Consider the following 25,236-nt stretch of genomic DNA (forward strand, 5'->3'; position numbering starts at 1 on the left):
CTGTTTTGAAGGAGAACACTGACTGAAAGTCTGAGTGACCCAAGCATGGACTTCATTGGAGTAAACCAGTAAGCAAGATGTATAAAAAATGCTATCAAGATAATCAGATAAAATTATTAGAGGAAAGAAGATATTTTGTATCTCATTTGCACAGAGAAACATCTTAAATAAGCCCTCTGAAGCCTGAGAACCCCTAGGTGAGGAGAATATGCATTATTCCAGATCAGAACTAAAGATTCAAGCAAGGAGGATGACTCATGTGGCTTTCCTGTCTAGAGATATGTAAAAACAAATGTTACAACTATGAATTTGACATTAATCATGGGGAAATTTAACAAATGAAAATTACACATTACTGATGGATCTCTTTGTAAAACTTCTTGGATTTCCATGCCATTTTTTCATTCACTGATCATACAGTAAGGATACTGGGTCATTAATTATAGGCATACACAACAAGAGGTGTTTCTACTGTGTAAGTTCTTTCATGCTTTTTTTTTTTTTTTCCTAATGGGTAAATTATACCTGAATATTATTTAAATTGAAAATCTGTATTAGTGTATTGAAGCAACATTATGTCTGTTACCAGTATGGTAGTTATAATTAGAATTTTGTTACAAGTGGACAAGAAGGAAATATACATTATCATTATATTTAGACATGCAACCTATACAATAAGGAAGACAGTGATGATGGTAACTACATACTTCTTAGCATTGATTTCTTATTTGCTGCAAGGAGGGAAATCTAGAGGGGACTTAGAGATGGAAGCTGGGAGATAAGAAGCCCACACAGTAAAAGATGAGAGCTTGATATGAGGAGACTGGTCATTCAGCATTTGCTTTTACTAGACTATTTTAGAAAAGACATGATGATACTACTGGTGGGAACAAATATAGCATAGTAATTTAGGGCACTGGTTCTGAAGACTACCAAATCACTTACTAACTCTCAATGTCTCTTTGAATGTCTATAAGATGGAGATAAAAATTCGGACCTCAAATTTTACATGATGTAAGGCGTATGAACAAAAATTGCCAAGATATTTGCTATTTTTAAATAAGAACTGTAGAATCACAAATGTTTCTGTGTAACATATCAACTTTAAAGAGAGAAAATCTTGAAAGAAGCCAGAGGAGAGAAAGAAAAATAAACCTTCCTTACAAAGGAACAAGAGTAAGAATATATAGCAAATTACTTCAGAAACCATGCAGGCAAGAAGAGAGTGGGGTAAATTTTTTTTTAATTTAAAATGTTGAAAGAAAAAAATCACTAACCTAAAATTCTATATCCAGTAAACTTATTTCCCAAAAGTGAAGGAAAAGTAACATCTTTCCCAAACAAACAAAAATTGAGGTAATTCCTCTCCAGCAGAAGAATAGTGCTTACCTCATATTGTATGGGAACCTGAGGGAGTTGACATGTATTGGAAGATGTGTTAGAAGACTATTTTAGGAGAAAGAGAGTGATATAGGCAAGAATCTCAACTCTACATAAAGAAAGGATAAAAGTCAGAGAAGAAATAATGAAGGTAAAATAATTTTTTTTCTCAATTGAGCTACAAAAAACTTTATTAAAGTAATAACAGTAATAATGTTTTGGGTAATTATAGCCTGTAAATAAATAAAAACAGCAATATCACAAGGAATGGGAGGGAGGAACTGTGAATACCCTAAGTTACTCGTACTATACTTGAAACAGTAGTGTTATTTGAAAGTGGAATTAGATTGGTTAAAAACCAATATACAGATATGCTAATAGAGGAGAGAAAATGGAATCATATATAATGCTCAATTAAAACAAGAAAAAGGCAGAAAAAGAGAGGAAAAGAAGAAAAAAAGAATGAATGTAACAAATAGAAAATAATTATAATCATGGCAAATATTTATGCAACTATATCAGTATTACTTTAAATGTGAATGGTCTAATAACACCAATTAGAAGACAGATTTAGAATATATAAAAAATAACCTATTATTTACCATCACATCAAAAAGAATAAAATACGTAGGAATAAGGCTACCTAAGAAGGCAAAAGACCTATACTCAGAAAACTATAAGGTACTGATAAAAGAATAAAAGATGACACAAATGGAGAGATATACCATATTCTTGGATTGAACTATACTACCCAAAGCAATCTACAGATTCAATGCAATCCCTATCAAATTACCAATGGCATTTTTCACAGAATTAGAACAAAAATTTTTTACAATTTATGGAAACACAAAAGACCACGAATGGCCAAAGCTATCTTGAGAAAGAAAAACAGCTGGAGGATTCAGGCTCCCTGACTTCAGACTATACTACAAAGCTACAGACATCAAAACAGTATGGTACTGGAACCAAAAAAACAGAAATATAGATCAGGGGAACAGGATAGAAAGCCCAGAGATAAACCCATGAACTATGGTCACCTAATCTATGATAAAGGAGGCAAGAATATACAACTGAGAAAAGACAGTCTCTTCAATAAGTGATTCTGGGAAAACTGGACAGCTACATGTAAATGAATGAAATTAGAAGATTCCCTGACATCATACACAAAAATAAACTCAAAATGGATTAAAGACCTAAATGTAAGACCGGATACTGTAAAACTCTTAGAGGAAAACATAGGCAGAACACACTTTGACATAAATCACAGCAAGATCTATATCCAGTAAACTTATTTTCCAAAAAAAAGGAAAAACAAAAATAAACAAATGGAACCTAATTAAACTCAAAAGTTTTTGCACAGCAAAGGAGACCATAAACAAAACAAAAGGACAACCCTTGGAATGGGAGAAAATATTTGCAAATGAAGCAACCGACCAGGGATTAATCTCCAAAATATACAAACAGCTCATGCAGCTCGATATAAAAAAAACAAACAAAGAACCCAATCCAAAAATGGACAGGAGATCTAAATAGACATTTCTCCAAAGACACACAGATGGCCAAAAAGCACATGAAAAGATGCTCAACATCACTAATTATCAGAGAAATACAAGTCAAAACTACAATGTGGTTATCACCTCACACAGGTCCGAATGGCTATTATCAAAATATCTACAAACAATAAATGTGGGAGAGGGTGTGGAGAAAAAGGAACACTCTTGCACTGTTGGTGGGAATGTAAATTGATACAGCCACTATGGAGAACAGTATGGAGGTTCCTTAAAAAACTAAAGATAGAGCTAGCATTTGATCCAGCAATTTCACTCTTGGGCATATATCCAGAGAAAACCATAATTTGAAAAGATACATGCACCCCAATGTTCATTGCAGCACTATTTACAATAGCCAGGACATGGAAGCAACCTAAATGTCCACCAACAGAGGAATGGATAAAGAAGATGTGGTACATATATACAATGGAATATTACTAAGCAATAAAAAAGAATGAAATAATGCCATTTGCAGCAACATGGATGGACATAGAGATTCTCATACTAAGTGAAGTAACTCAGACAGAGAAAGACAAATATGATATTGCTTATATGTGGAATCTAAAAAAAAAAGAAAGGTACAAATGAACTTATCTACAAAGCAGAAATAGAGTTACACATGTAGAAAACAAACTTATGTTTACCAGGGGATAAGGGGAGGGAGGGATAAATTGGGAGATTGGGATTGACATATACACACTACTATATATAAAAAAGATAACTAATAAGGATCAACTATATAGCACAGGGAAGTCTACTCAAATCTCTGTAATGACCTATATGGGAAAAGAATCTAAAGAAAGAGTTGATATATGTATATGTATAACTGATTCACTTTGCTGTACAGCGGAAACTAACACAACATTGTAAATCAACTATACTCCAATTAAAAAAAAAAAGTCCCACCTGTATGTCTTTACAAGAAACACACTTTAAATATAAGCACTCATGTAAATTAAAAGGAATGAAGAATGATACATCATCTTAACACTACTAAAGAGAAAGCTGGAGTATCTGTTTTAATTTCAGACAAAGCAAATCTCAGAGCAAGAAAAGTTATCAAGGATAAAGAGGAACACTACATACCAATAAAAGGATCATCTCCAAGAAGATATAACAATTTTTACTGTGTATGCACCTAACAACAGAACATCAAAATATGAGGGAAAACTAATAGAACTGAAAGTAGAAATACACAAATCCACTATTGTAATTGGAGACTTCATCACCTCTCAGTAATTGATAAGATACCACAGGCAGAGAAACCAATAAGAACACTGTTGATCTAAACAACACTATCAGTAAATTTGATCTAACTGACATTCATAGAAAACTCTACCCAGTAAGAGCAGAATACACATTTTTGTCAAGCTCACATGGATCAGTAAGATAGACCACAGTCTAGGCCGTGAAATGCACCTTATTAAAGTTAAAGGCATAAGACTCATACAGAGTATGTTCTCAGATGACAATAGAATTATAAATCAATAACAAAAAAATCCTCAAACATTGGAGATTAAATAAACATATTTCTAAATAACACATGGATAAGAAAATCTCTAGAGGAATTAAAAAACATTTTGAACTAAATGAAAATAAAAAATACAACTTATCAAAATGTATGGGATTCAGTGAAAGTAATGTTTAGAGGGAAATTTATAACATCAAATGCATATATCAGAAAAGAATGATTTAAAATCAATAATATAAACTTTCACATTAGAAAACTAGAGAAAGAAGAGAAATTTAACCTAAGGGAAGCATAAGAAAAGAAACCATAAAAAAAAAAAAAAACTATTGAAATATTAAAGAAAAACATTAGATAAAACCTTAATCAACCCCAAATCTGAAAAGGTTAATAGAATTGATAAAACTCTAGCCAGGCTAACAAAGAAAAAAGGAGAAAAGATGCAAATTATCACTATTAGAAATGAAAGAGAAATCACTAGTGATCTCATGGACAATAAAAGGATAACATGAATATTATGAACAATTCTATGCCCACAAATTTAATAACTTAATGAAATGAACTAATTCCTTGACAACACAAACTACCAAAACCCACACAAGAAAAAGCAAATAATATAAATATTTCTATTAAGTAAATTGAATAGTTAAAAATATTTCAAAAAAGATAACACCAGTCCTAGATTGTTTCACTGGTGAGCTGTAATAAACATTTAAGGAGGAAATGATTCCAATTCTCCACAATCTTTTCAAGAAAATAGAAGGAGAGCAAACATTTCCTAAATCATTCTGTGAGGCCAACATTACCCTAATACCAAAACCAGATAAACACATTATAAGAAAGGAAAACCACAGAATGATATCTCTCATGAACATAGATGCAAAAATCCTCAACAAAATGCTAGAAAATTGAATCCAACAATGTATAAAAAACTAAGTACTATGACCGAATGGGATTTATTTTGGGTATGCAAGGCTGGTTCAACACTCAAAAATCAGTCAGTACAATCCACTATATCAACAGGCTTAAGAAAAATCATATGATTATCTTAATTGTTGCAGAAAAAGCATTTGACAAAATCTAACATCCATTCATGATTAAAAAAACCCTCAGCAAACTGGAAATAGAGAGGAACTTTCTCAGTTTGATAAAGACCATTTATAGAAAAACTAGTATCGTACTTAAAGGTGAAAAACTGGATGCCTTCCCGCTGAGATCAGGAACAAGACAAAGCTGTCCTTTCTCACTACTCCTATTCAACATTGTAGTGGAAGTTGCAACTGGTGCAATAAGATAAGAAAGTGAAATAAAGATTTATAGATTGAAAAGTATGTAATAAAATTGTCTTTGTTCATAGATGGCATAATTGTCTATGTAGAAAGTCTCAAAGAATCTACAAAAAAATTCCTGGAATTAATGAGTACAGAAAGGTCACAGGATACATGGTCAAGATACAAAAGTTAATTGCTTTTCTATATTCTAAAAATGAACATTTAAAATTATATATATGAAAGAAAGTACTAATTACTAGTATCAGGAACAAATAGATGGATTTCTTTTACAGATTTTATTATAAAAGATAGAAACATGCAATAAACAACTTTGTTCTGTATCTATTCAACAAATTGAAATTGAAACTAAAATCTTCCAATAATATCAAAGAACTGTAAGAATCAGACAAATTTATAGTGATTTCTTTCAAATATTTTAAGAAAAATAACAACTATCCATACAGGCTAGTCCAGAGAAATAAAAATTAAAAAAAAAAAACAGTTCACAAGTCACTTTTTAAGGCTGATGAAATCTTGATACCAAATGATTAGTTCATTTTTAAGAATGAAAATTTACAAACCAATATCTTTCATGAACAATGCAAAACCTGAAAAAAAATGAGCAAATCAAATTCAAATATATATTAAAATATTATATTACAACAGTTATATTTATTCCAAAAAGCAAGGTTGTTTTAGCATTCTAAAATTAAAATAATTAACTGCATTAACAGAATAAAGAAGAAAACTCATATGATGATCTCAATAGCAGCAAAAGAAGCATTTGAAATAATTAAACACCAAAATTAAAATACCTCAGAAAACTATAATTAGAAGAAAGCTTACTTATGTGATACAGAGTATTTATAAAATTATATCTACAGCAAACCTTGTATTAATGCTATATAGTATTAAAAGTTTTCCCCCTGAGACTAGGATGAGATAACATGTACACTATCACCCCTTATATTCTCCTCATGTTGAAGGTCCCTACTAGTATAATAAAGGCAAAAACAAAACAAGAGAAAAAAGGGAGGGAGGGAGGAAAGAAGGAAAGGAGGGAAGAGGGGAGGGAGGAAGAGAAGAAGGAAAGAAAGGAAATGCTCAAGAATGGAAAATGAAGAAATAAAACTCACAGTTTACATGATAGTACATTTAGAAAATCTAAAATGATATATAGCTAAATGATTAAATAAGAGACTTTAGCAATGCCTTTGCACAGAAGGACAATATAAAAAAATCAAAGGTATTTATATGTACTGTACCACCAGTTAGAAAATGAAACTAAAAATTGACATTTGAAATAGTATCAAAAACTCAAACAACAAAGAAATAGGACAAAATATGTAAAATTTCTCAACACATAAATCAATAAAATATTGTGAGAAGTATTAAAATGACCTAGAAAACTGAGAGGTTATGTCAAGGTTTTGGATTGGAAGACAGTATTTATAGGTTTCAATTTTCTGCAAACTGATTTCCCTATTTTATGCAAACCTGTACAAATTCCAACAGATATTTTGTTTTTGTAAAAATGGACAATCAGTTTTAATGTTAGTGGAAATGTAAAGAGCCACAAATAGCCAAATTTTGAAGAACAAAGTTCGAAGGCTTACACTGCTACCTTAATTGAAGGAATGTGGTATTGACATTTAGACAATTAAACCAATGGAGCAAAAAAAAATCCAGAAACAGATTTTCACCTACACCAACACTTGACTAGGGCAAAGATGACACAGCACTGTGGAGAAAGGATGGACTCTTCAATAAATAATTCTGGGTTACCTGCATGTTCAGAAGAAAAAATGATTCTTGCACAATTCACACCACCCACAAAAATCACTTCTAGTTGGATTATAGATATAAATTTATGAGAGAAAATATAGCTTTTGGAAGATAAAATAGCTTTATAATTTATTAGAAGCCAAAGATTTCTTTGACAGAACACAAAATGTAGTATTAGAAAATTATTGATAAATTGTATTACATTAGAATTTTATGGATTACATAAAATTATTTTAAAAATTACATAAAAATTAAAAAGCTCAGTTCATTAAAGACACTATTCATTCAAAGGCAAGTAAATAAGGGGGAGAAAATATTTGCAATACATACAACTGATAAAGGATTTATGTCAAGAATATTTTTTAAAACCTTACAAATTAATAAGAAAAGGACAACACAGTAAAAAGAAATAGGCAAGACTTGAAGAGTCCTCTCATTAAATAAGTTATTGAAATGTCTGTTAATCCCATAAGAAGGTGTTCTTCCTCATTAGTCATGAGGAAAATACAATTTAAAGCCACAATGTATTGATGATGTTCTGTTTATTGATGTGGATGGTGATTACAAATGTGTGTTCATTTTGTGAAAATTCATCAAACTGTACATTTATGATTTGTGCACTTTTATATGTATATCATATTTCAATAGAAATGTTTCTTTCTACGAGAGATAAGTGGATGTGGTAATAAGGGGAATTTGGCTGGTAGAAGGCAGAAGAAAAAAGTCTGAATGGTACTTAACCTCATATTTTCCACACTATTCCCTTTTCTCATCCTTACTCTTTTCTCTTTAACACACAGTCTATATTGGCAGTGCTTCAGTAGAAGTGTCAGCTATGGCAATTAAGATCAGGATTAAAGAAGCAGAATGGAGTTTACTTCCCCCTCCCCACCCATTTCCTCACATTTTAATTCTATGTTCCCTTCTGCATAATTAATACTACAGCAGAAGGAGTTGGAGGATTACAAGTGGGAGCTTAAAGTGGAAGCACCAAACTTTTCTTTTATTCTATCCAAACCTCATCAATTATTCTTGCTGCTAGATGAACACTGGGAAAGATAAGAAGCAGGATTTTGGTTTGGGGAGTCACAGGCCGTTACAGGATCCATTGACGTGAAGGGGAAAAGTTAGAAAATACCTGGTAGTGGCAGTAAGGAAATGAAACACCTGCGGACACATCTGTGTTGTACGTAATGGAAACAGGATAGCCCAACAGTGAAGATCATGGGCACCGGAGACAAATAGACTGGTGTGTGAATTCTGCCTCACACATTTACTATGTGATTTTGGACAAGTTACTTATTCTCCCTAAGCCTCAGTTTTCTCATCTGTAGTTTGTATAAAATACCAATGCCTATTTCATAAGATTGTTGTGATGGTCAAATAAAAATTATTCACAGAAAATGCTTAATGGTGCCTGTTGCAGAATAGGCATTCAGTACATGTTAACTAGGATGATGATGATATTGGTGTTTTAGAAACCTGCATCAACAGTCTTCCATTTTATGACCTTTTAAAGTTAGCTTAGCTCTAAGGCCAGCAATGTCTTCTTGGTTAAAGATAACTCAGTCTCATCTAATAGAGGTCTCTTCAGCAGAACTATACATTCATGAGGTTCATAAAGTATGACCTGTTCTAGGTATCCAGTAATAAGACAATTCCACTGATGGTAACTAATATTTCACCATTTAACACATCAAAGGCTTTATCAAAAGCCTGCCCTGATTCCTTGCATCATTGATATGCTGTAGTACTTCTTCTGTAGTACTTCTTCTAAACTTTAATTTCTTAGGCAACTAGTATTGAGCACCTATTATCTACCAGGTACTCTATTAAGCCTTGATAATTCAGAGTTAAAAGATAAATTCGGTGTTCTCTGATAAGACAGATAAACTAAGACATGAATGCAATATTGGATGATAATGTCTTATGACAGACAAAAGTACACAGGAAGAATATCCAAAATCAACTAGCTGAATTGGGCAGAAGAATATTAAAGAAGGATGCCTGGAAAATGTGATGGCCAAGCTGAGTTTTAACAGATGAACAGGAATTAGCCAAACTAGAACAAGGGGAGAGATCTTTCTAGGGAGCTTGTGTGGAGGCAAAGTGGCATGAGAGAACAGGTTGCATCTGGGAAACGCAAGTATTTCAACAAAGCCACCTACTTGCATTTTGAATAATGGATGCTTAAATTTTTTCAAATTTAATATTTTACATCCAAAGTATGATATGTCCATTTGTAGAGTTAAAACTGCATATGCTCTTATTGACCCATCATCAATAAAAGAGAGAATTGATAGCGCATACATGATTTATCAGACCAACCAAATTCCATTGTGAACAGGAAGCGGAATGTTTTTAAACCTTACTTTTGCATTTTGCCTGGTAACCACACTCCTAATCAGTTGAAATATCCTGGGAGACTAGGTGAGGAATATTTAGATTGCACTTTAGGAAATGCAGCAATTAGCTCTTAGGCCCAGTCTGTCAAAGTGGTATCATATATATAACTTTTAATTCTGTCCCCCACAAAAATGATACCACTGGGAGGGAGAGTTAAGGAGCAGACCTAGGGCCAAGTTATTTCTGTCATTATTTTGTTCTGTGACTCTGATGCATTTTCAGAAAGAACAAAACGAAATTTCATCCTGGGAAACTTTTAGTGATTTTAGGTACAAAAACCATAGACTACAGCCTGTTTTATCCTATGCATTCAAGGATTCTGTGAAACCCACCCAGAAAATAATAAACTTTATTCCATTCAAACACCATTCAGCTGGAGTAATTGTTACCTGTTTTTCAAATCTAAGCACCTGAATCCTAAGTGTAATTTTTAGTGTGAGTTTATGCAATTTAAAGACTCTCCTTATACATACCTACTTTTTAAACCCTTTTTTTAATCAGGATTTTTTTCTTAAATCCTCAAAATTACATGAGAATGAGTAATTCCACAACACAAAATACAAATTATAAAAACTACATACAACTTATTAGGAGTGATAGATTTCCAAAAATTAATTGGCTGTATTTTCAAGAACTAGGAATAGTATGCAGAGTGATTCTGCATTAACTTCCAGGCCATCCACATTAGGGAACTGTATTCTAAACCAGTTTTGTCTGAATGTTTACATTCTGAGTCTATATGTGTGTACCATGCCAATCTATAGTGAACGTTGCCTAATTTCAGTCTCTCTGGCAGAAAGATCTCAAACTTCAGATTTCACCAACAGTATTTCTATAGTTCTGTGCCTGGTCCATGTCATCCTGAAATGTAAGGTGTACTTTATTTCAATATGCTCTGCAAAATGCCAACCATAGCTGCTTATTTCCTGGGGATGACATCTCTTGTGCATTTTCTAATCTGCTCTATGGCGTTGAGTATGTGTTCACATAAGCACCTGGATTTTTGGCAGAGAGACGGTACCAGATTGGCAATATAGCACCTGAAAATAGCTCCTCACTGTCAAAAATTTTGGATTCCATGATGCTTCGTCTGTAACACTATCAAAGATACACTTTCACTACCATCTCTTCTTACTCCAAACTCTACCATGTAATAGTTCAAAAGTTTAATGTCTAAACTTTCATGCCTGCTCAGCAGAATTCACTACACCTGTATAAACTCTGTATTTACTAATCGAAGATAAAACAGTTAAAATACCATATCTCAGAAGAAAATTACATAAACCAATAATAACTTGTAATTTGCAAAGTTGCTCAAATTAGAAGAAATAAAATAGGTATGTTATAAATCAAATATGTCATTTTGTATAGTTTACTTCGGCAAATTTGAGAAATATGAATGTACGTGAATAAGGATGCTGATTTTTTTATTCCATTAGCAAAATCTGTGACTTATATTATCCTTGCCCTAATCTACATTTGGACCGTCAAAACATACTTCTGATCTGATCACACACCCTACTGAGGACAGATGGAGACAATGATATTTTTATGAGTTTGTAGACAGAGAAAGGAAGGTGTTTGTTTTATTTTGTTTTAAAATGGAAAGGAGGCCTTTTAACACTGCAAATCCCTTCAGCCTAGTGAGGATAATTTGCATTGTTTACTTTTATTGGCCTCATCAATAGACCCAACTGTATTTCTGTTTAGCCCCTTTATTTTTCTTACTCACTTTCACCTTCCTGATCCGGTCCTTACTGATTTCATTTAGGTTTTTAACAATTACCTTATCTCTGTGATTAAAAAACTAATAAGAATTTCTAAGTGAAAACTGTATAGTGTTAAAATCAATTATTAAAAAGATATACAATTAACATTTGTATCTCCAGTAAGACAATTTTAAGTATGCACGATGATAGCTGTGATCTACATAACCAAATCATAAGATTCATCACTTTAAGGCCCTCTGCAAAATGCAAATGTATTAACAGTTTACTTATATGTTCTCTATTTTTCTATGATTCTGTTTTTGGGGGATACATACTTCATACTGCTTAAATCCTGCATGTGTGGACATAAACCAGAATAAAAGGAGGGAATGGCTATAACTTTAGATAGCTGATCCTTTAGTCTAGAGCAAAAGGCCACTTTCATGTCTTTTCACTAAGGGAGCAAGAGCTAGTCCACGAAAACTGCTCCGTAGCCATCCTCCCACCCTGAGCATGAAATACTAAGGTAGGTTCAGGGAATGATCAGAACATGTCATTATTTTGCTTTCAAATCACAAATTTTGCCACTTTATAGCCACAGAGGCAATCAGTACAGCTGAGCATAACTTCAGGAAGGCTGGCATAAAGCATTTAAAAAATCACTTTCTAGTCTGTATTAAATTCTATGAGAACACTTATGAAGAAACTGGAAGTAACTTTCCATCCTTCCTCAAGAACTGGCTCATGAGAAAAGGTAAAATATACAACTTGGGGTGTTCTAAAAATCTTTATACTCTGGCCAAACAATAAATAAATCACCTTCCTGGTAATATAATTTTCACTTTAGGGTTTCTTTAACTCTTTAGAGCCTCTTATTAACAGCACACTTTCTTCAGTTTTCTTTTTTCTTAATTTTCCATGACTAGTGTGTTTATTATCTTAATTTTCTATGACTAGTCTGCTTATTCTAACTCCAAGTTTATAGAACAAACCAACAAAAATCTTGGGATAAATCTCTGAAACAAGGCCCTCTTTACACTAGGGACCAAGTCTCTCTGACTAATTTTGGGATTACTGATGGCCACACACCCACTTCTCTATCCAACCCCAGCTCTTGGTCTTTCCAGTCCTACACACAGGCATGTGCACACCCTGGCCTGCTTGTTTAAGCTCCATTCACACCTATGGCAACAGTTACTTCAAGGCCAAGGGGTGTGGTGCACACTGGACCAGTTCTTGAAGAAAGGGGTCCCATGGGACCTGGAAGATGGCTTGGGCAACTTGAGCATAAAAGTCCAGGGTCCTATGTAGTGAAATGTGATCAAGAAAGCAGTGCTCACAGCAAAGGAAACCATAAACAAAATGAAAAGACAACCTATGGAATGGGAGAAAATATTTGCAAACAATGCAATGGACAAGGGCTTAATTTCCAAAATATACAAACAGCTCATGCAACTGAACAACAACAAACAAACAACCCAATTGAAAACTGGGCAGAAGACCTAAGTAGACATTTCTCCAAAGAAGACATACAGGCCAACAGGCACATGAAAAGATGCTCAACATCGCTAATTATTAGAGAAATGCAAATCAAAACTACAATGATGTACCACCTCACACAGGTCAGAATGGCCGTCATTAAAAAGTCTACAAATAACAAGTGCTGGAGAGGGTGTGGAGAAAAGGGAACCCTCCTACGCTGTTGGTGGGAATGTGAGTTGGTGCAGCCACTGTGGAAAACAGTATGGAGATTCCTCAGAAAACTAAAAATAGAATTACCATATCATCCCACTCCTGGGCATATATCCAGACAAAACTATAATTCAAAAAGATACATGCACCCCTATGTTTATGGCAGCACTATTCACAATGGCCAAGACATGGAAACAACTAAATGTCCATCAATAGAGGAATGGATAAAGAAGATGTGGTACATATATAATGGAATATTACTCGGCCATAAAAATGAACAAAATAATGCCATTTGCAGCAACATGGATGGACCTAGAGATTATCATACTAAGTGAAGTAAGTCAGAGAAAGACAGATACCATATGATATCACTTATATGTGGAGTCTAAACTATGACACAAATGAGCCTATCTATGAAACAGAAACAGACACACGGACATAGAGAACAGACGTGGTTGCCAAGGGGGAGGAGGAGGGGGGAAGTTTGTGGGGGGGGAGTTTGGAGTGGGAGGTTGGTGTTAGCAGATGTAAGCTTCTATATATAGAATGGATTACAACGTCCTACTGTATAGCACAGGGGACTATATTCAATATCCCATGATAAACCATAATGGAAAAGAATATTAAAAAAAGAATGTAGATATATGTATAACGGAATCACTTTGCTGTACAGCAGAAATTAACACATTGTAAATCAACTATACTTCAATAAAAAAAAAGAAAGTGAAAATACACACAAAGAAAGCTGTGCTCAGGTGTGAGTGAGCACATCCCCTTGACCTCATGCACTCTGATCCCATCGATGAGGTCAGCAGAGAGGCAGGGTAAGGACCTCTAAGTGCAGGGCTCAGAGCTGGGCCCAGTGTCCCAGATCACAAGGTAATACTGGGGAGAAGCCTGATGGATACTCTACATGTTAGAGAATAATCAATATTATAAATAGGATTATTCCTAGCTATGAAGGACAACACTAGGCAGCCCATATTTAATTATAAATGTGGAGTCGGAAAGGCAAATATGCGTTTCATAAGCAATCATAAGCTAAAGAAAAAAAATTTAGTAAGACAGTCCAAGAAAAAAGTGATACTTTCATGACAATGAAGATGCTTTGAGAATTTTAAGCTAGTATTCACTCATTCTGTGACTATTTTGTAGGTTAACTATTATGTCTCAAATGCTGTACTAGGTGCTAGAGATAGAGCAATGAATGAATGTGACAAAGTTCCTGTCCTCATGCAGTTTTCATTCTAGTGGGAGAGACAAACATTAAAAATGTATTTAAAAAGCAATCATGTGTATTACTGAAGTAATTAGAAATATCGATAAGTTCAAAAAATAATCGGTGGAAGATGAGCATTCCAGGCAGGGACAAGTCAGTGCACAGGTTCTTTGGCGGGAAATGGCTTTTCATGTAACAGTAAGAGAGGAGGTTGGAGGCAAGTGTATTCAGTACCTTGGAGACTAAGGTTATGGGTTTTATTCCAGGAAGCATAAGAAGTCATTACACGATTTTAGGCAGGAAAGTTCCACCATGTGATTCACATTTTTGAGATGATGGCTCAGGCTGTGAGGGGAGAGTGGCAGGGAGACTGGAGGCTATAGTATCATCCGTGAGGGATGAGAGTCAAGAATGTCATCATAGAGAAGAGAGCACAACAATTTATTCAAGAGTCTTACTAAGACAACATAGCATGTTTTTGGATGTTGCCATTTGAGTACCAGATCTTAAAACTCCGCATGAGCATTTCAGAATTGTGTTCGTGCGCTGTTTGTGCGCGTAGAATGTGCTTGTAGGAAGAAAGGCCAAGAACAAGTTAGCCTTCCTTCTCAGCCTCTGCCACTATGGCTTGTCAGCTGGAGAAGTGACAGGATTAGAGGGGTAGGACGGAGTGAGCTGAGCGGATTTAAACCAAGCCTCTAGGTACAGAGTTTCTATGATCGCACTTTCAAACCCACCTAAAATAGTTGCGTTGGGACACAGATTTCAGTCAAATAAACAGACAAAGCTAGGATGAGAAGAAGAGAACACAAGGTCAAATGTGCAAATGATTTCAGGTCTAGCTGATCCCAAGGTCCCTTAATTTTTTATGCTCCAACTCCTGTTCCTCCCACCATCTCTTTTTATTCATTTTCCTGCCATTTTTTTCTGAATCTGTGATGTTACCTGTTCTAGCTTGGTCCAGCCTGGGTCACTGCTTCAATTTCACTGGACTCCAGCTATTTGCAAAGCACTATAGCTTTTCCATGAAATCCCTACCTGGGCCTTCTCTTTTCCTTTTCTTCAATTTGAATGCAGACATTTCTGTTAAACTGTTTGTTAATTCAATTAGAGGTAGTGAAAGAAGCCCAGGGAACAAACTACAAGCTGCCTTGTTTCAGCAAAGTCTCCTAATAGCGTTCTCAACTCTAGAAAACTGTCAGCTTCAACTGACGGTGCTACGAGGACACGTACAAAAGAGTAACGCTAGAGCAGCTGAGAATGTGACAGTGAAAAAATACACTATTTCCAGTCACTGAGAAAAATAATTATTAACGTGTACCCCATAGCCACTGTCGACAGTATTATGTACTATGGAGGATGCAGCAGTAAATGATCTGGTGTCTGCTCTCATCCCATTTGCCCTGAGAACACAGCCTCATTAATTCCAGAAGGCCCCATTAAAAAGGTGGCAATGCTCTGTAACCTTGTTTCCTCACCCATTAACCACAATGCCCTGACCACAAGATGGCCTTTTTCATGTAGGATTACATGACACCACTCTGACTTGCCCAAACATAGCACGCGTAGTATAATAAGAAACCACTGGCTTTGGCCAAATGAGGCTTAGCCGTCTCCAGCCTGAGTGACACTCCTTCTTGTCACTAGGGAGTAATGATCTAGTTGGGGAACCAAAAAAAAAAAAAAAGTACTTACATGAAATACTCACTGAACAATTCCAGGCAACATAAAAATAAGATCTCTTTGTCCATTAATTTAGGCTACGAGAAGGACGTCTCAAGTGAACTCTTATTCTTTCTAGGCTCATCACACGCTGCTAATCAAGTTGAAACAGTTCAAAGACTGTTTCATTCCTTAGGTCAAGTCCCCATTTTTTTCCCTTGAGGAAAGTCTAGAAAGATGCTGTTAGTAAAGCTCTCAGGACAGCTGGAGACCAGACCTCCATTACTCATTGTGCTGCTCTTCCAAACACAACCTTGATTCACCGTGGATAAGTGAACACAGAGGCAGCCAGCTTAGGGAGTGAAACTTTGAAATTAGATATGATCATTGCCAATAAATCTATTTTGGCAACTTAACCTCTAATATAACCCTCTCACAAAGACAGATGCTATAGATAGAGATGTAAAGAGAGGCATAGATATAGATGCATAGATATGGCTTAGATACAGATATAGTGCCTACCACACATACAAAGCTCTGAAGCTCCAACAGGGAATAGAAGAGGCACACTTCCTGCCCATTCTGTGAGGGGAAACCGGCATTAAGTAAATAAACATACAATTAAGTATATAATATTATGTGCCTTGAAGAAGAAATACAGGTGCTTTGAAAATGTATAACGGTGTTGTGATCTAGTCTTGGGGACCTGAATTAGCTGTTAGGATTGAGTTCCAGTACCGATGAATGAAATTCTCATCACTCACCTGGAATTCTTCTGCCTCTCTGCCTGGCAATGACTCCTCTAGCCTACACACTGGCTACAGAGGAGCTCTGCCAGGCTTCTGTAGGACTCTCACACTTCATCTTCTGAGCAACTGGGGGAGACTGGTCACCAGAGGGAATATAATCAGCACTGTCAGCCTCATACCTCACCTTATCAGTTTACCTGACTCAGCAGAAGCAGCCCACATCTCGCAAGTTATTCATCATTATAAGGACACTTGTCCCTCTCTGGCTGTGTACATTCCCTAAAATCTGACCCAGTCTTCCTCTCCTCTGCACCTCCCTAAATCCATGGCTGGCGCTTCCAGAACCGAGTCTGTCATCAGCTAAGCTCTGTATCTGCAGCCTCTGCTAAGCATTCACACTTCCATACTCTCATTGAAACTTGACCCTCCCTAAGGTCACAGCTTCCTCTGAAGCTTTCTCAAGTGGCATCTCTTTTCTCTCCAACACCTCATGTCTTGCTGGGCCTTGCTCTTTATTGCTCATTCCTGGATGATCCCTGATAAAAACATGCTTACACGCTTACACACACACACACACACACACACACACACACACACTCCGAAAATCCCACCTCTCAGTTTATTCCACACGCTAATAGCACTTATATATTGATTACTCTTTGCCAGGCATTGATCTGATTTAATCCTTACAACAAAGCTGTGAGTTATGTGTATTGCTTTCCTTAGTTTACAGATGCATTTGAGGTAACTGGAATGTTAAGTTAGCCGTCCACAGTCAAAGAGCTAGAAAATGTGAGAGCCAGGATTTGAACACTGGCAGTTGGGCTCCAGAGTCCATTCTCTTAATAACTGGGTCATATTGCCTCCCATCACTTGGTGCCATTATCTTCCATCTTTCCAGCCACTGCCTCTCATTCGGTGAAGATTTTAACTCTTAGCTCACTGTTTTTTTTTTTTTTTTCCCTTGCATTATTAGTCCTGTCATCAGTCTTGCTGATTGCAATAGATATGGGAAAGATCCCTCCAGTACCCCCTTGATGCCATCCCCTCTACCATGCACCTCTTTGAGTGCCCACTAGATTTTGTCATTACCACTAATTGCCCCATCTTCCCAATCTGTTTCAAATGTCCCACAGTGTAATCACTACCTCTCATCTTTCCACTTCAAAGTTCTAGGACCTCCACTCCCACAATTTTCTACCACACCACTTCCCTACTTTCTTCTTATTTGCTTGGATTCCATGCATTATTATAACAATTGCTCCCTTGAATACACCCTCTATTTCCTTGCCCCTTTCTTTCTCAATCTTTCTTGCTTGACACAATTCTAATCCCAGTTGAATCTAGTTCTTCACCTACGCTTACAAGCCTGTCAAGCTGAACCTGAAGAAAAAATGTAGTCGGGCTTACTTTAAATGAAGGCAAACCTCAACACTGTCTAGTAGTTCTACATTTTACTAATCAGTTCTCTCTACCAGTTCGAGATAACGATTTCATTGACTTTCCTTCCTCCACAAACCTGAAATATCACCTACTTCATCCTGCATAGGTGATAATCTTGCCTCTTGTTTCCTGAACAGTAAGAATCCATAAAAATAGACCATCCTCACCCTCCTACCTGCAAACCTCCAACCTGTTTGCATCCCTGCACACTACTCTGCCTCTATTCCTTTCAAAAGGGATGGCAGTCTAAGCCCACTTCCAACCACATTTTTTTCTATTTCACAACATAATTGACTCTCAATATCATTTAGAAATCCAACTATATATCCTAAAAATTTAAACAAAACCAAATGAACCTATATCCAATGTTTTTTTTAAATTTTCATCTGTTACTGTTTTCCTCTCAAGATGTATCCCAGTAGTTTTATTCTCCCCAAAGTAACTGTGCACCTATCAGCACAATTGATTGCAGAAATAAGTAATAGACGTAACACCTTCACTTTCTTATTGGATTCCCATAATGAATTCTGCATTTCTCAGCATATTGAGTTTTTAAATTATTAATCATGTACATAGTCCAAAACTACATCCATAACAAATGACATATAATATAGAGAAAGCAAACTATTCCCTGGTGTCCAACGTTTCTGGTGGCAAGACAAACCAGAAGAGGAAAGCTTGAGCTGTCTGCACATGTCACCCAAGATTAAAAGATGAAAAGAATATTTAAAAGGTAAGGGATCTTATGCAAACTTTTATGCATATTTACCTTCTGGATAGTTTGCTATGATCAATAACAAATAATTTGTTTCATTTTTCCATCCCATTCTCATAAAAGGAAGCATTAGTTAAGTTCTTCTAGAATGATGGTCCATGGCTATTTAAATTAATATTAACACCAGTGTGTGATCAGACCACCCAAGATGGCTTTTTGCTTTCTCTCGGTACATCCCCTGCCCAACCTGCACCTACACCCCACTCACAGGACTGACCTCTCCCCTTAATTGTAGGGCCTAATCAGTTAATGCCTACATACTTGTCCCCCCCCCCCCGGCCCCAGCCAATGATTGTTTTAGTCTTTAGATCAGAATGATAGTTTAACAAAGGGAAGACTTCCGCCCCATGAAGGAACTTAGCCTGAGGGGCTAGGAGGGCCAGGCCCCTCTGCTGGTTTCCCTGGTAACTAATGAGCCAACCTGAGGTAATTCCCCGTATAACTGGAAATCTCCCCTTCCCGCTGGGAGGGAAGACTGCTGCTGCGTCCTGCCTGCCATCCACCTGTCCAAGGAGGGTTGCCCCCTTTCCTGCCAGATGCGTGAGATCTCCCTTCTGTCTAATAAGGTCAGTATCCTCATAGCCATGTGAAAGTCTATGTTTTCTGAGCCTTCATAACTCTTTTTTTCTCACCTAAGCAGCATTCCTCACCACTTCTGCCTCTTAAATTTCAGCCTGTCCTTCAAGACCCAGCTAAGACCCACTATCTCCATGTTAGCTTCCCATTTGCATCCCTTGTTTCCCTCTCCTCTGTGCTTCTGTGACACCCATGGCCTGTACCACAAAGATGAGCACATGTCCACCAAACTTATTCAAAAGCTCATTCAACCATTTTGGTTCCTCCAATTATTCATTCCTAAGAGGCAGGAACTATATTTTATACAGATTTCATAGCACCTGCTCAATAATGAATACATAGCTGGAATTTATAGATAGACACCTAGGATGATTATAAACCCTCTCTGTGCTGATTTATGTTTCCTAAAAAGTATACATTTAAATAAGTTAGTATAAAAACATTTATCTATTGTTTAATATAATTTCAGTATGTTATTACACATGAGTATGTAATATAAAACAAATTTATAGTCTTTATTTAAAGGATCTTTCTGGAACTCTCAAAAGAATCTAATAAGCACTTAAAGGGATACTTTTTCTACTCTTTTTCTTTCTGTGTTAAAGATCTTAGCAGTATCCTGGATTCAGTACTAAGAGCAAAAGCTAAGGGAGGTATTTATTATGTGGCCTCCAGATAACAGAAAATGTACTGCACTGAAAACTTATGATTTACTTTGCATCTTAGACAAAGCCAGACAGGTAAGATTTTCTCTATCATTGTGCCTAGCACAGGCCTGGGGGTGTAAGTGCTCAATAACTTCTTGTTAATTGATTGAATTTTTGATAATTCACTCAATAGAAGATTCCATTTCTGAAATATGCTCATAATATCTTCAGGAATTAGATCTAGGTGGTATTTCCCAAGGCAATCCCTCATTCTAACTTTGAGAAGTGATGTTGTGATTAATGGGAAAGTGATATTCTAATTTCCCATTTTTAGATTTGACTATTACCTTGAGAGGTAGCAGGTCAAGAGTCTTGCTGCCACACTTCCAGTAATTTTCCTTGGGTGGCAAAAAGTTTTAGAGCTGGAAACAGTTTTAGAAACCATGTATTCTAACTTATTCACTCTTCGGATGAGGATGCAGACCCAGAGAAAACATAGATCAGGTCATATAGAGAAGCCAAGGCAGGAATCAAGCTCTCTTAATCCAGCAACTACCTTATCTTCATATAAATAATGAAGGATGGCAAAATACCATCAAATCCTGGAACTGAATACAACTTACAGATGGTTCATTATTCTTTGCTTTAGCACTTCCAATAATTGGCAAACAGCTCTTTCTACAATGGAATGCCTCTAAAAATTAGAAATGTTCTTTGAAAGAGTAATTCTCAGTGTCTTATATTAAGTTAAAATTTGCCTTTCCACAACTCTGTAGCAATAGTCCTAGCCTTACATTCTCGAACAGAAACAACAATCCACTCTCCCTTCCATGGGGCAGATGTTTCTAAACGACACATGTGACTTAAGTTTCCCTCTTCTCGAGTTCTTCTAAACTTTCTTCGTATGGCATGGCCTTCCTCTGTTCTGACAAGAATCTTAGAATTTTGCCCTTGGACTCGTTAGAATGATTTCAGTTAAAGGTGATCAAAGAATAAACAAACAAAATACAACAACTCAATTTGGCTTAAAGAATAACTAAAAACTCCAGCCTCAGGGCAATTTAGGCATAGTTTGGTCAGAGCTCTGAGTCCATTTTCCATTGCTTTGCTCTTCTCTGCCTTTATCTCTGTGTTTGTGAACTTTCTCCTCAGACTGATGACTTCCCTCATAGTTGTTGGATGCCTGCCAGCAGCAATTAGTGCTGCCTGATGCCTCATTCAGCAGGAAGGGCAGGTTGCTTCCCATTAACTGCTGGGAAAAAGAAAACACTGAGATTTACATCAATTGGCCACCCCTGAACCAATCCCTAAAATCAGGCAAATGCCACACACTGATAAGCTTAGGCCTGGGTTAATTAAACCAATTACAGTGCAAAGGAAGATGGAATTTTCCTGATTGGCCTTCGTTGGACATTGCCTACCCTTGAAGCTGGAGTGAGGTCAAGCCCACTCAAACTTTACTGCTGGTATCAACAGGGCAGGTGGAATGGACATTGAGGAAATAGCCATATCTTGCATCTGTAACTGTATGTGATACTCAAGATGAGTCTGACCAGAGTCCAAGTTCAGTGAAATATTCGAAATCAGTCTTATTGCCACTCCCCTCATTTGGAAACTGTTCCTCTATTAATACAGTCTTAGCTTGAATTCACTTTTGTTTAAGCAGGTACAACTTTTGAATTTTGTGGTTAACAAAAGGACCTAGAGTTTCATTTTGCTTTGTATTGCTTTTGAGATGAACTTTAAAAATCTCTTAGGTAACTGATTGTCAAAGCCAAAACTTTACCTGCATTTCTGTTGCTAAATCTCAAAGTCCAGATTTTTATGTGTTGTTCTAAGGCATTTTTGAATTCTGTTTCTATCAGTCAATATATGAACTTCCTCCTTCCAGACTGATGTCTCTTCAATCAGATTAGATTTAAAAATGAGACCAAGACAACGCCAAGGACAAAGCCATGAAACACAGCCTGAGAAATCTCCCTGCAAGCTAACCCCAAATTACTAATTACACGCAGTGTTCAACCAGCTACATATCCACCTACCCCTACTGACATATTTCTATACCACTCCACAAGGACATTCTGAGTGATTTCATCAAAATCCTCACTTAGATACAAATAGTGCAACCTCCCAACCTCCTGAAATCTCCCAGGTAACTCAACCTATGGAAAACTAATGGATCCTACAGGTAGTTTCATTATTTTCTAAATACTCACAATTCCTTGTTAGAGTAATCCATTCTAGAATGCTATTAAAGATCAACACTGCTGATCTAATAGTTTCTAGAATCTACCGTTTTACCTTTGAGAGAATTGGTATGACATTCACTCAGATCACATCTCCTGGCAACACTCCCTTCCTCCATGATTTCTGTAGATTGCTGGCAACCATTCTGCGATTACATCTGTAAGCCCTTTCAAAACTTTGGGATGTAATTTATCTATGGCTACAAGCTAGAATTCATTTAAAATGTCTGGGTGACTTGATAATCTATTTTTTTCTGGGACTGCAGTTCACTTTTAATGGTGTTTTTCTTTTCATTCTAGTTTGATAATAACTTTTCCATAATGACAAGGACAGATGCAAGATAGGAGTGGAATGATTCTGCCTCCTGTCTGTATTTGCTAGCATCTCACCATCTTTTCTAAGCAGTGGGAAGATCTATTGTATATTCATAATTATGATTCCTAGCCTTTACATAAATCCTCTTCATTGGGAACACTCTTCTTGTTCTCAACCTTCTTGTTATCTTTTATTCTTCCATCAGACCTTAGAAATAATCTCCTTGAGAGGGCTTCATTGATCCTCCAAACCTAAACTAAGTACCTGTCCTACATCTTACATTCCCTCAGGATAGCCTTCTGTGAAATTTAGCACACTATATTGTAATTGCCTGTTATCGTATCTGCATTCCCCATTTAACAATAAGACATTAGAAGGCAAGGCCTTTACCTTATTTTTTTTTTCTGCAGAGATTTTTAGTGCTTAGCACTTAAGAGGTACTTAATATTAACGATTATTAAATTAATTGAAAATGTAAAGGTCCTTGTTAATGTTAGCGTTTTTCCAATTCTTATATTTTTTCCCAAGACTTCTTTTCTGACCATGTCACCATGAACAAGATTCCTTGGTGATCAAAACTAAATCCAGTGTAACAATTTATTCAGAGCTTTTCCCAATAAAAGGGTACTTGTTGGGCCTCTAAGGTGTTTATCAAAATAATATTTCTTATGAAAAAAGAAAGGAAAAAATCTAGTATCCATACCTAGTCAATCAGAAAGCCATGACTCATTATAAATTCCTTTTTGAGGCATGTGAAGTGTATCCTTACAAATGGGAACATATGAAAACAAAAGTGAGGTAACCATTTTTGCAAAGACAAAAACGAAACAAATCTCCTGGTTTAGAATTTTTTAAAACACTTTTCAGACATTAAGACAAATTTAATATTTGAAAGATTGAAAAATACATTTTTTAATCAAATGCTCTTGGTAAATTTTACAGTCTTTAGTTTTCCTATTTTACCGAGGGTATTTTTTACTGATACACTTTTCTTACAACAATAAACCTCCTTAGCTTATCCAATTTGTCACCTGTTCTCTAGTTTATAAAATTTTAAAGCTAACGGTATAATAAACTCAAATAATGATATTTCATATTTATAAGTGCATCCTGGGATTAATAAATAATGAAAACACAGTCAGTTTCTATTAAAAGTGTAGGGTGTGAATGTTTAAGAAGTTATCTACCAACAGGAAAGTGGAATAGTCCTGATTTCCTCTGATTTTAAAATTTAAGTAGATTTCAGCCAGATCAGTTCTCGAACAATTGACAAAAATATCCTGTTTGGTTACTTTTTTTTTTTTTTTTCTGTTCAACACTGGCATACAGCAATTGTCTTGATCTATTGCCACAGATCACTTGCTCCAGTATCTTTTCAAACTATCTTGGGCTATGTCTACATGCTTGATGACAACTTCCCTGACTATACAAATCAGTCAAAGGCCATTTACAAGCAACTACAATTGACTGAGACCCAGAAGTATGTTTCTCTGATTGGGGTTAAGAGAGAAAAATTGTTGCTGATTAGTACAATTGAAAGTTATTGTACAAACTATTCTGCAACAATTCTTTAGCCAAGTGTAATGAGTGATTCCAAAAGAGAAGACAAATAAGTTGTCTTTAATTTTTTAAGTATTACTAATATATTTACAATTCATTTTGTACCTCGTGCTAATACAACCATGAATTATCTGGACAATCTGGGGCAAATCAACCTCTCTAGGTCTCAATTTTTCCATATAAAACATTAGGCTCTCCAAAAGTTGCAATTTACGAACTTTGTAGTAGGGAGTCCTTGAGTTATTTTTAATATGTCAACAAACTCTTAGGAACCTTGTACTTAACCACAATAGAGATTTACAAGCCCAGTATAGTTTCTGATACATTAAAACCACTCCATAATTAATGAATTCAGGAATGAATAGGAGAATGAATGAAAAAAGTAAATGAATGAATAAAAAAATTAGAACATTGGCTTTTGTCTACATCAACCCTGTAGTCTATTGTTAATTTTTTGCTGATCTGATGTCCAATTATATATGCCTTTGACTGTGGAAAAGTGAATTGAGTTCTTCTTAAGTTTGAGGAATAAAATATTTTTAATACCCAAAGCTGTGGGTATTAATAATAAAAAATGATCCTTGGTAGCAATAATATTAGAAACTACTGAAAGAGAGGAAATATTTCCACCTATACAAGTACTGTTAATCCTTTTCATTGTCTCTATTACACCTATGAATTCTTAAACCTTTTCACAAGGATCTTTGTCTATTACTTTCATCACCTTGTGACTTTGATCCTATTTGTAACTCCCGCTTAGCCTAAAATCTCAACTGATCCTT

The 25,236-nt window shown here is 35.7% G+C and overlaps 1 protein-coding gene across 8 annotated transcripts in view; it reads left to right on the plus strand.

The window, feature by feature from the left end:
* Positions 1 to 25,236, plus strand: part of LOC309627291 (uncharacterized protein) — a 297,871-nt gene that overhangs the window by 178,824 nt on the left and 93,811 nt on the right. Inside the window, exon 3 of one of the 8 annotated variants that reach the window (XR_014243655.1) lies at positions 12 to 24,242. The exons of the other annotated variants lie outside the window; for them this stretch is intronic. The gene's annotated coding sequence lies outside the window, so the exon portion shown is untranslated. Of the gene's footprint in view, positions 1 to 11; positions 24,243 to 25,236 lie in introns of those variants that run through there. 8 annotated transcript variants of the gene reach the window in all.

Source organism: Balaenoptera borealis (assembly GCF_965194805.1).
Source record: "Balaenoptera borealis genome assembly, chromosome: 4".
Taxonomy (NCBI): Eukaryota; Metazoa; Chordata; class Mammalia; order Artiodactyla; family Balaenopteridae; genus Balaenoptera; species Balaenoptera borealis.